We start from the raw sequence: 13,068 nt of genomic DNA, 5'->3' as shown, positions 1-13,068 counted from the left end.
GAGAGAGAGAGAGAGAAAGGGAGAGAGAGATTTCATTATTTTAAAACAAAAAGTTCAAAAGGTGGATGATCTTTATCAACAAAAAGTTAAGGAAGCAGAGGAAGAGGATGAAAAATGTGCTAATGAACTTGAATCCTTCGAGTGCTGTTAATGAGGGACTCAGTGAATCTATAAATGAGTTAGATGCTGTTCAGAGGGAGTACCAACTAGTTGTACAGACCACAACTGAAGAAAGATGCAAAGTGGGAAATAACTTACAACGTCTTTTAGAGATGGTTGCTACATATGTAGGGTCTGTAGAAAAAACATCTGGAGGAGCAGATTGCTAAAGCTGATCGGGAATATGAAGAATGCATATCTGAAGATCTCCTGGAAAATATTAGAGAGATTACAGAAAAGTATAAAAAGAATGCCATTCTTCTTTTTTTTTTTTTGGTCTGGTCATGGGGCCTGAACTCTGGGCCTGGGCGCTGTCCCTCAGCTCTTCAGCTCAAGGCGAGCGCTCTACCACTTGAGCCACAGTGCCACTTCTGGCTTTTTTCTTTTTGCTTATGTGGTGCTGAGGAATCGAACCCAGGGCCTCAGGCATGCAAGGCAAGCGCTCTACCACTGAGCCACCTTCCCAGCCCCAAATGCCATTCTTCTTAAGGCTTCTGATGAATGAAGATAGAATCTTGAATTTCCTGTCCTTTGAGAATCTAGTTTATCAGATGAAAATAGGGATAACCTGAAATAACATGTTGACATGTGGAGGTTGGTTTTGGGGGGGAGTCTTTTTGTTTTTTTTTGTTTTGTTTTTTTGTTTGGGACTTGAATTCGGGGTCTGGGTTTCTGTCCCTGAGTTTCTTTTACTCAAGCTCTGTCACTTGAGCCACAGCAAACCTTCCAGCTTTTTCTGAGTAGTTCATTGTATATTAGAGTTTCATGGACTTTCCTACCCAGGCTGGCTTTGAACTGCAATTGTCAGATCTCCACCCTCTTGCGCAGCTAGGATTACAAGAATGAGCCACTAGTGCCCGGCTTTGGGTTATTAGATGTGTAAAAAACAAGTTTTTGTATTTATAGTTAATAAAATTAAATCAGTGGAGTGAAAAAAGCAAAAACGAATCAGCTAAATGTTCTCAAAATATGTCAGTCTAAATCTTTTACTATTCTTCAGGGTAAAACTATTGCAAATGTTAACACAAACTAGCAATTTTAGTTTCTGTTTCTTCCTTGGTAATCTTTCAAGGTAGCAAAACAAAAAAAAATACAACTTTGTATACAGGGAAAGAATTTCCAAATTTTTGGTAATGTTTTTATTGCTTGTGGCAACTGTTCTCACTGGGTAGAAAGTAGATAGCTTCTTTCTGTCCTTGTGATAAACTTGCTACCATGAGGTTTGTTTTCTCCCATTTCTAAAGTCATCCATCTAACATTGTTGAAGACAGGAAAAATCCCATTAGGACAAGACATACTATGTGGCAAAACTGGTAAGTTAAAGTGACTGTTACTATCTACTGCTTAGCAAAGGAAGCTGTGAATTTCCTTCCTTTGCCAGAAGTTAACAATGATAATAAATTGTCTTGATTTTCCCAAAAAGTGAGGAGGACAGCTCATATTCAAAAAATTAGAGGAAGTGGCTCTGTGGCTCAAGTGGTAGAGTGCTAGCCTTGAGCTGAAGAGCTGAGGGACAGTGCCCAGGCCCAGAGTTCAAGCCCCACGACCGACAAAAAAACAACAACAACAACAAAACAAATCAAAAAATTAGAAGATGTGAAAAGAATGTTTAAGATGCATCTTATGTTTAATTTCTAACTTTCAAGAATCTTCCTTTCAAGAAACTTAACACACACTGTTTATAGATGTTTATATCAAAGAGCCCACTGCAGGTGGCTCACGCCTACCATTTGCTACCCAGGAAGTTGAGATCTGAGGATCAAAGTTGGAGCCAGCCTGGAAAAGCCATAATTGCATGGATGATGCCCCCTGCTCTTAGATCAAATGTCTCTTCCTCCCATCCTCAATGTGAATCTCTCCCCGTACCTCACCATCCCTCTGATTTATTGAAATCATTATTGTGACTTATGGTTTTCTCCTCCAGCATGAAAGGTGCATGGAGGCGGGCCATTCCTAGCTGGATTCACTTCTGTTTCTCCAGTTCCCTACAATAGTACCTGGTCTTTAGTGCTTAGGAGCCTTGCGTGCAGATGACCCTGCTTTGCTCATGTAGTCTCAGAATCCAGTCAGGACAGCTCATCAAGCTGTGTGTGCTCTAGTGACTAGCAATCATTTCCTCTAATTCTTTTTCTTCTCTGTATTGCTGAGTCCACCTCAGTGTAAGATCAGTGCCTGAAACATAGTGTTTGTCATGGCAAAGGTGGCTGAGGCAATGTAAAGGTTTATTGTGAAGCTGTGGGAGGACTCTACCACCACCTGAGTCACCCAAGACAGAGGGCTCCCACATCTAGGAGTACATTCTGCAACCAAACGGTCATTCACTCTCCAGTGGGTTTAGACTTAGTGTATGTTTCCATTTTCTCTTAAAAATAAGCACTCAATACATTGCTCTTTTTGATTTGTTATTGAATTATTGAAATGACCCCCCCCCAAAAAAAAAGAATGCCATTGGTGGAATGTAAATATAAGGCATGGAAAAAACTAGTCACTGATACAAAAGGTTGTTCTTAAAACCAGCACTGGTGTCTCACACCTGTAATCCTAGTATAATGTAAGCTAATGAAAAAAAATATATATATTTTTTTGTGCCAGTCCAGGGGCTTGAACTGGGGGCCTGGGCACTGAGCTCTTTTGCTCAAGGCAGCACTCTACTCTACTACTTGAGCCATAGTTCCACTTCTGGTATATTTGGTAGTTTAGTGGAGATAAGAACTTTACAGACTGGGGCTGGGAAGGTGGCTCAGTGGTAGAGCGCTTGCCTTGCATGCCTGAGGCCCTGAGTTTGATTCCTCAGCACCACATAAGCAAAAAGAAAAAAGCCAGAAGTGGTGCTGTGGCTCAAGTGGTAGAGCGCTAGCCTTGAGCTGAAGAGCTGAGGGACAGCGCCCAGGCCCAGAGTTCAGACCCCACGACCGGACCCCCCCACCCAAAAAAAAAAAAGAATTTTACAGACTTTCCTGCCTGGGCTAGCTTTGAACTGTGATCCTCAGATGTCAGCCTTCTTAGCTAGGATTACAGGAGTGAACCACTGGTGCCTGGCTTGTTTTTTTCTTATGTAAGTAATTTTTTTTTATATTTGATAAAAGTAACCTTTAGCTAGGTGCTGGTGGCTCACACCTGTAATCCTAGCTACGCAGGAGGCTGAGATCAGAGGGTTGTGGTTTAAAGCCAGCCCGGGCAGGAAAGTCCATGAGACTCTTATCTCCAATTCACCACCAGAAAACCGAAAGTGGGGCTATGGCTCAAGTGGTAGAGTGCTAGTCTTGAGCTGAAGAGTTGAAGGACAGCGCCTAGGCCCAGAGTTCAAGCCCCACAACTGACAGACAAAAACAAAACAAAACAATATAGACAAATGAAACATCAGAATAACAAAGCCAAAAAAAGTTATGTAAAAGACATAAAAACATAAGAATTATGAATTTTCAATTTTTTGTGTATATGTCTGTCTTAGCTATATCTATACATATCTGTATGATGAGAAGCTGACATCTTTGATTCACAGTGTCTGGGTTAGAATGTTCTGACCTACCTAACAGATCCAGGCCCTAGAAAGTACTTAGCAAGCCTTAATCTCAAAGCTTTGTTGCCAGTCCTGGCCAGCAGGAGTCAGTCTTATTACCAGAGGCCAGAGTGGCCAGAGGCCAAAATGCTGCTTTTAGCAGCATTTTGAGCTGCACCTGCGCTCTTGTGTGTAGCACTATGATGACTGACATACCAAACTTCTGCTGTGTGCCCCCAAAGGGAGGCCTAAGCTCCATCACTGCCAGGCATCGCAAGCAGCTCTCTCTGGCATCTAAGCTGCCAATATGGTTCCACCCTTTTAACCTGTGGAAACCTTTCAGGCACTCTCCTCCTCTAACCATCTCTTGGAACCTAGTGGCAAGGAGTCACAGACCGCTTGAGCTATGATTATTCCTGATTCTCAGGCCACCAAGGATCTTCAGTCCCCAATAATAGGCATTTCCTAAGGATCTTACTATTAGCTTCTAAGAGAGAGCAGCAGAATGCCTCTCTTCGTCAAAGCTAGTCCCTTGGTGGAGTAGTTGCTTCCCCACAATTTCCTGAACCGAGATTAAGGCTTGTGGGAGGTGTGAGTCTTTTCCTGCCTCTTTTTTTTTTCTCCTAATTGTGTCGTCAGTCTTCCCTTCCTCTCCCGGAGAGCTGGGAACAGGATTGGAACTCCTTACTGCTTTTCTTCTGCTGGCCTGCTTTCTCTGTAGTTTTCTTCCTGCTACCTCCTTCATGGTTCCCTGGCTCTGGTTCACTGTACCTGGGTGAATCTTTCTCAGTATTAAGAAAACTTTTCCTAGGGTTTTGTTGAATATGTTTTTTTTTTTTAATGTCTGTGAGCCTGGCATGTTCCCACGTGCTTCATATTCCCCTTGTTTTCCACCCAGGGCAGCAAATATTCCCAACTTCAGCATGCCCCCTGAATGTAAACAGAGCCCTCTGGTATGTATTGGCTAGGGGAGAGCCTCCTCCCTTAGTGGAGGAAGATAGAGTGTTTTGTGATTCAGAAGGTCTGTACTTGGGCCTTCAGTCCTGACTATCAGCAAACATTAGAAACACATGACCCTTGGTGTCAAAAGTGAATAGACACACAAGAAATACAGATTTTATCAAGGCATTTTAGTTCTTCACAAAAGGATGCACCACTGCTACTCTCCTCAGAGCTAGGCAGGCACACTGGGCAGAGTGGTCTGCTCATATTTTACCCTAAGCCAGGGGATGACATTATTCCCTTCTTGTTGCTAAGGAGTTAGGAGCTCATTTCTTACAATTTTTACCAGCATGATGGGGTAACACAAGGAAGTTAGAAAGCATTCGAACCTATTAGTAAAAGGTTCCTCCTGGGAGGGACTGTCATTTTTGAGGCAAAGGTGTACATACTTTTCATTGAGGCTAGCTAGAAACATGGCTGGGAATGAGGCTGTCGATGGTGACAGAAAGAGGTGGTAAAGTCAGTGGGAAGTTCCCACTCAGGATGGGGGGGAGGTGGTATTCTTTAAGGACTCAGATCTTTGACATGGTTGTCAGGTTATGAACAACATAGATCATAGTTTCAGTTGAAGGCAAATACCAGGAAATATTAGCAGCAGCAATTATCAGTACAGAACAGTATCTGGTTATAAGTCAGAAACATAGTTTGACAGAAAGGATTGTTTTATTTTGTTGTGTTTTTCACACGATTTCCCCCTTTTCTTTATACAGCTCTGTTGAAATTTGGTGAGGAGTATCTGACTTAGGTACTCAGGGACCTATAGGAGGAAGGCATCATTGGTATGTGGGGTAACAGTTTATTCAAAGCAATCTCCACAGAATACTGCAAGTGAAATTAAGATAGATGCCATAACTCCTTACAGCGTCTCAAACCACACATCCCTAAGGCTAGGGAAGGGATCATCATCTATCTCTGAATTTTTGGCCAACTCATTGGCCAGGGTGGTCAGGCCTTGTAATGCCTTAAATATGATTCCATTGGGTTAGAGTTGTTAGGTAGACACATATACAACACTGAACCCCAATCATTCCTGTTAGAAACGGCTCAGGATGTTGGAGTGTCATGTAGTAGTAAGGACACCAACTAGAAAGGATCTCAGGAAGGCAAAATTTACTTCTGCAGAAAGGTGAGCAATCAGCCAAAAATTTGGCAGGCAAGCACCCAGAGCTAACCCAACAGGCCATGCACCTCTGTTCACATTGGCTTAGTTCAGGTCACAATCTGCAACAGGATGTAACAAAAACCCAAGGCCCTTCTAACAGAATGCCTTAATTAAAAATAGGAAGAAAAAGATGTAACTAAAGTGTAATTAACAAAGGCCAAACCACCTAGCCAAAGCAAGAACTTTTCAGAAAACAACTCTCACAAGTCAGAAAAGAGGCAACTTATTTGATAGAAAAGGTCTTTTCTCACATTACACACATTTCTCCCTTTTTGCCAGTATTATGTGTAAGGCTAGCCTGTCTTTCCAGGTTATGTGCTTGGCAGCATTAACTTGTTTAGCTATTTTTTCATTGCATCTCTGGTATAGTGAACAAGCCTTTGTTAATTATAATAACTATAATCCAATCAACATTGTTATTGACCAAAACAGTATTGACTCAACTGCTGATCTCATTTGCTTTTTGGCTCTAAAGTCATTTGGCACTCCCCTTGTAACCCCAATGCTACCAACATAAATGGGAGTGTTGGAAAAAAAAATAAACCTTCTAGGAGCCTTTATATCCCTTTTCTTTTTGGGTTTGGTCTCTATGGTGCGGGCTGGGGATTGAATGCCAGGAGGAAATGGACTGCCCATTGCCTAGGGTTTTTTTTTGGGTGGGGGGATGGGAAGAGTCTCAAGTAAAGGTCCTGTACAATACTATCAGACATCTACCTGCCCAGTAAATGCAGACTGGCTCACAAGGCTAGTGAAGAGCCAACTTTCCCTGCATCCAGTTAGATTTACCCTATTTGTCGATTTCCTCCCTTGCCTGGTCAGACAGGAGGTGTAATTGACATCTGGGGAGGATGGTTGGACAGTCCTCTGGGACTGACACACAGGACTCTTTGGTGCTGGGAACAGCAGTGACAATGGCCTACAGGTCTCGTCAAGCTTTGGTGTCCTGGCAATGAGTCATCATACACCACATGCCTCCTGGATTGGAGGATCACTCCAGCTGGAGCGGACGACTTGAGTCCCTGGTCTTCCCATTGCACAAACATAAGAGTTGTTTTTATTTACTGTGTTCACAGAATATTTCATCCTTTCCATTCAAGCACTGGTGACCCCATACCCAATTTCAAAGGCTATTAGTGTGCTGTAGGTCCTGTGTCTTTTCTATAATCAGTCTGAGGTCTTGGTAAGATTGGAGCTTGAGTGGTAATAGCCTGACATTTATCTATTATGTTAATCCTAAACATTCCTACTGTATCCTTTCCAGTGCATTTATCCCAGTCTCATACACTTTTCCTACTGCTCTAAAATCTGAGCGTAAATGTGATTTTTATGTCTGGTAGTAAATCAGTCCTCTTCCCCTGAGGTACTGTAAACTTTCCCCATTATACAACCTCTGATTTTGTACATTTTTGTAGTGTATGGCTTGGCATATGTCAAAGTTGAGGTACTCCCTGTTAGTAACAATAATGACCAAGGGGACCTGAACCTGTGGCTTTTATAGGTACCACCCAAGGGCCAACAAAAGTATTGCCTGGAGAATCAGATAGAATACAATTATACTTTTATACTTAACTTGGTCCTTCCTGGGGTGTGAGATGACAGTTCATTGTTCTTCTGGTATGGAGTTAGATTCAAGTTTGCTTTAGTTTAGTGTGGTGGTCAGTCCAATTCCTTTCAGCAGTCCAAACGCCAGTTTCTGTGGTTAAGATAACCAGAAGGAGTCCCTAACAGGTATTTTGTGGTGAACTGGAAACGTTCCCTGGACTTTCCTGACAGGGTAGGCTTCAAACAGCAATCTTCATCTCTAAGCTTGACATGAGACACTATTCTCCAATTAAGACTCCTCTCATACACCCAGTATTTTGGTGGTTAATTGGAGATAAGAGTCTTACAAACTTTCCTATCTCAACTGGCTTTGAACTACAAAACATAGATTTCATCCTCCTAAGTCTGGCTGGGCTCTGCATGATACTCTTATCTCCAATTAATCACGAAAAAGAAAGAAAAAAGCTGGAAATAGAGCTGTGGCTCAAGTTGTAGAACTGAGCAAAACAAATTTCAGGGACAGTGCCCAGGGGGTGAGTTCAATCTGGAGGATGAACACACAGAGAGAATGAAATAAATGAAAACAAGGGTAGAAGAAAAAAGAGACAGTGACAGGATTTTAAATAAATCTCTGGTGGCTCACACATGTTCTATTAGCTACTCAGGAGGCTGAAAACTGAGGATCATGGTTCAAGGTCAACCCAGGCAGGAAAGTCTATGAGACTATTATCTCTAATTAACCACACACACACACACACATACCCCAATATTATCTCTAATTAACCACACACACACACAAACACACACACACACACACACACATCCCAATACATTAAGAGGATTGAAGAAGAGAAGAAAAAGTCAATGACACTGGTTTAAATGAGCCAAGCATTGGTGGCTCACACACACTCAGGAGGCTGAAAAAAAAAGTGTGGAAGAAGACAAGAAAGAGCAAATTAAAAATATTAAAATAAACCAGAGGATGAGATATACAAGACACTATGTCAAAAAATGAACTTTACAATTTAGGCAAGGGTGGGGGAGAGGGGGGAGTGTAGTTGTGGAGATGGTAGGGGAAAAACAAAGGAGGCAACAATGCTTGATGAGAAATGTACTCATTACCTTGCTCATGTAATTGTAACTCTTCTATACAGTATTTTCACAATAAAAACTTAAATAAGATAAAGTAAACCAGAGGGGGCTGGGAATATGGCTCAGTGGTAGACTGCTTGTCTAGCATGCATGAAGCCCTGGGTTTGATTCCTCAGTACCACATAAATAGAAAAAGCCGGAAGTGGTGCTGTGGCTGAAGTGGTAGAGTGCTAGCCTTGAGCAAAAGAAGCTCAGGGACAGTACCCAGGCCCTGATTTCAAGTCCTGGCAAAAAAAACCCCAAACCAAAACATAAAATAAGCCAGAGGCTGGTGGCTCATGCCTGTAAATCCTAGCTACCCACAAGGCTGAAATCTTGAGGATTGTGGTTTAAAGCCAGCCCAAGCAGGAAAGTCCATGAGATTTGTGTGTATATGTACCAGTTCTGGGGCTTGAATTTGTGCTGTTTTGCTCAGGGATAGAGCTCTGCCACTCCAGACTTTTTGGTGGTTAATTGACATGAGTCTTATTGACTTTCCTGCTCAGGCTGGCTTCAAAATCTGAGACCCTCAGATTTCAGCCTCCTTAGTTGTACTGGGCTTGCATGAGACTATTCAATTAATCATCAAAAAGAAGAAAGAAGCTGGAAGTTGAGCTATGGCTCAAGTGTCAGAACTGAGCAAAATCTCTTGAGACAGTGGCCAGGCCCCACAACTAGCAAAAACAAAGCAAAATAAATCCACAAAACCTTTTAAAATTAGACGTTGTAATACAGAAAAAAATAAAAATATTTAATATGATACAAGGGAAAAACTGTTTCTCTGGAAAAATAGCAAAGAAAAACATAGTACCAAGTTTTATAATGACATACTGAGATAATAAAGGAAAAAAATCCATGTTAATATTAAATCCAAGCTGACATGACCAAAATCTTCTAATGAATGAGAAACCTTTTAAGATTTCTTTCTGTGAGAGTTCAGTTACCTAAGCAGACATGAAAACTGTCAACCTCTGTTGTGATGGACCTTCATCATGTGACCCCTTGGGCTGTGTAGCCTTGGGAGAACTGATAGGCTGTGCACTATTTGACTTCTTATTTCCCTTGTGTTATTTGGCTAGTGATCAGAGGAGTACTTTGTGGGCACAGCCAGTAGTAATCACTCAAGGTGCATGCACATAGGAGGGGTTGCACAGAATACAAGACCTTCACGAGAAGTAATTTATGCTGGTTTAATTCTCTCTCCCTCTCTTCTTCCTCCCCACCCACTTCTCTCTCTCTTTTATATAAAAGATTTTTGGGGAATATTTTTTTTCCTGTTTTGTATTTAGAGAACATTCGCCTTTAAAAAAAATCTTTGAGTTTTTTAGGAAGTACAATATGTGACACACAGAACAGTCTTCTAGTGGATCTAACAGTATTCAGAGATCCAAGCTTATATTCTTTTGCATATTTCTGTTGTTATAAACCATCTGGCTGGGATTTTCTAGGGTGTTAGAAGGGGTTTGAAATCCTAAACAAGAGTATCTATGCAGGGGCCGTAGTAAGTGATGCCCTAGTCACCAGGATCCTTATCTCCCCCAAAAGAATATTACAGTTCTTACATCTTGGGTATTGAGATTCACAGTGCTTGGAAGATAGCATTGTGCTGCAACTATCCCACCTCAGGGTTTAGGTCCAGGACACTTGATAGCTTCAATGTGGCAAGAGCTGTGTGCCTCAAGGGTTGCATACAGGGTGCTTCCTCAATAAGGTTAAGTGTTAGAAGTCCTGTACCCTTTGGGGTTGGGACTTTGGGTGCTTCATAGGATTGGCAGTGGAAAATGGGACAACTCTTTTCTCACAATTAGAATCCACAAGCTTTTTCTTTCTGGCTTTTCAGAAGTCTTTCTTGAGCCTCAGCTCTCTGTCCCATCTTCTCGGTTTTCCCAGACTGTATCTATCACTTCTTTTTGTTGTTGTTGGTGGTCGTGGGAGCCTGAACTCTGGGCCTGGGTGCTGTCCCTCAGCTCTTCAGCTCAAGGCGAGTGCTTTACGGTGTGAGCCACAGTGCCACTTCTGGCTTTTTCTGCATATGTGGTGCTGAGGAATCGGACCCAGGGCCTCATGCCTGCAAGGCAAGCACTCTACCACTGAGCCACCTTCCCAGCCCCTCTATCACTTCTTGTTGCTTTTACCTTGGTCACTGTGACCACTACAACTCTGGGTGGTCGGGTGGTGTCAATCTCAGGGCTGTTCTGCTGCTTGCTCTGATCAGCAGTTGGCAATTCTTCACCTGCTGGAAAGTTCTGGCTACCCCATAACCGCTTTTGCATCTGTCACTGCTTGTCTCTTTTCTTCCTGTTACTTGCTTAGCTGAAAAACTAATGATGAAAATCAAAAGTAGGCTAAAAAAAGACCGCTTGAGAAAAGCATTTTAAATGACCTACAGTTGCAACACCAGGGGGCAGCACAGAATATCTCCTAGCTGGCTTGCAAGTTGAACTGAATAGTCTGCTTACAAACAACCACAGGAGTATGGTCAGTCTCTTCTAAAAATGAAGAGCTGTGTTTATACAAGTCACAGACCTTCTGCAGGGTCACACTAGAATTCACTGAGGGCAGTAATGGAAAAATGTCTCACGCAAGTTGACTGCAGTCTTCAGGAATTGGGGTCTCACTTCGGAAGCAAACATCTGCAGTTGTCATATTGCTTCAAGTGTCCATGAGCATTCACAGCAGATTGTGCTATAGCACCAGTGCACACCAGTAGCCAGCATGGGGATTAAGATATGATCTCACTCTGCAGCCTTGACTGTGTAGGGATCTTCCTGCTTTAGCCTCCTGAATTAGAACTGCAGGCATTGCCCTCATTATAGTATACAAGATTTTGGGCTAGGAATGTGGCTTAATGGTAAAGTGTTTGCATAGCATGTGTAGAACCCTGGGTTTGCTTCCTCAGTACCAAGGGTTAGGATTAGGGTTAGACCACATAAACAGAAGAAGCTGGAAGTGGCACTGTGACTCAAGTGGTAGAGTGCTAGCCTTGAGCAAAAGCAGCTCAGGGACAGTGTCTAGGACCTGAGTTCAAGCCCCAGGACTGGCAACAAAAATATACAAAATTTCCTTTAAAACTCAACAGCAGATATTCAAATAATGAATTAGAAGTAAAAGCATAAATAAACACGAGATCCATGATGCAGACTAAAAGCACCAGCATTTTCATTTTCTTTAAGGAATACAATTAAAACAGTAGGAGAGCAGCTACCATTCAAGGTGGATGACAGAGGGCAGATTTCACATTTTTTGGATGTGCCTCATGCTTGCCAGGCAGTTATATAATTCAGTGACATTAATTATATCCACACTGCTTTGCAGCCATTACCTCTATTTTCCAACTTCCTTTTCAATACTGATGGAATCCACACAATCAGAGTAATAATCACCCCAATGATCTGCCCCAGAAACTTTATTTTTTTTTTCTGGCTACAAGTTTATTCAACACAAAATAATCCTCTCCATCTTTACTGGGGTGGCTGACCACATCCAGGACCAAATCCACTTCTAAACTGAAATTCAGTTGCTGACCCAGCTCCAGCCTTGGCTTTCTTGCCAGCATCTGTAGGTGTCTGTCAGCTTCACCTCTTGTGAGTCTTGCAGGCCGCTTGCCCTCTTTTTGGCCAAGGCCTTCCAGTCTCAGGTCAACTGCCGTGCAAGGTAGCAGACACAATCTCAGGAGGCAAGTGGAGGTAATCACGGAGATACTGGATACCCTCGTTGATTAGGTACCAATAAAAATGCCTCCAGGCAAAATGTTCCTTCATGTAGCCCCGAGACTTGAGAGACTGCATGGCTTTCATGATGTGAAGGTTGGGCACATTCTTGTCTGCCAGGTCTGGGTGCTTGGGCATGTAGACATCCTCCTTGGCCACTACAGCCCCCTCCTTAAAAAGGAGTTCATAAATGGCAATCCGGTTTTTCTTGGGCATCAACATTATGGCTTCAGGGTCCGAGGCTGAGGCTGGAAAAAGCAGAAACTCAATCTACCTTTTTCTCTCATGAAATGGTTTATTCACTATATTTCACAGATAGTATACTATTTTCTTTTTGTGTCTATCCATGATAGATTTATAAGTTACAGCTTTTTTATGGATGAGTCATAATCCATTTCATACATACCTCATATTTTATAAATCTGTTCACCTGATAGACACTAAGTTTCTTTCCAACTCTTTCTTTTTTCTTTTGCCAATCATGGGGCTTGAACTCTGGGGCTGAGCGCTACCCCTCAGCTTTTCAGCTCAAAGCTAGTACCCTACCACTTGAGCCACAGCACCACTTTTGGTTTTCTGGTGGTTAATTGGAGATAAGAGTCTCATAGATTTTCCTGCCCTGGCTGGCTTCAAACCATGATCCTCAGATCTCAGCCTCCTGAGTAGTTAGGATTACAGGTATAAGCCACCAGCGCCTGGCTTTTTCCAACTCTTGACCATTGGGAACATGGCTGATGTTATCATTGTCATGCAAGTGTGTCAGTTTTGGTTTTCAGTTCTTTTGGGTATGAAGGAGCAACGGAATTGCTGGGTCATATGGTAGTGCTATGTTATGGTAGAAGAATGTGTCAGATTCTATCATA

At 42.4% G+C, this 13,068-nt stretch overlaps 1 pseudogene; it reads right to left on the bottom strand.

The window, feature by feature from the left end:
- Nucleotides 1–11,956: 11,956 nt before the first annotated feature.
- Nucleotides 11,957–12,427, bottom strand: LOC106000560 (annotated as a pseudogene).
- Nucleotides 12,428–13,068: the final 641 nt, after the last annotated feature.

This window comes from Dipodomys ordii, unplaced genomic scaffold (genome assembly GCF_000151885.1).
Source record: "Dipodomys ordii isolate 6190 unplaced genomic scaffold, Dord_2.0 Scaffold224, whole genome shotgun sequence".
Taxonomy (NCBI): Eukaryota; Metazoa; Chordata; class Mammalia; order Rodentia; family Heteromyidae; genus Dipodomys; species Dipodomys ordii.
The sequence above is the reverse complement of the archived record's forward strand: the minus strand, read 5'-3'. Positions and strand labels throughout refer to the sequence as shown.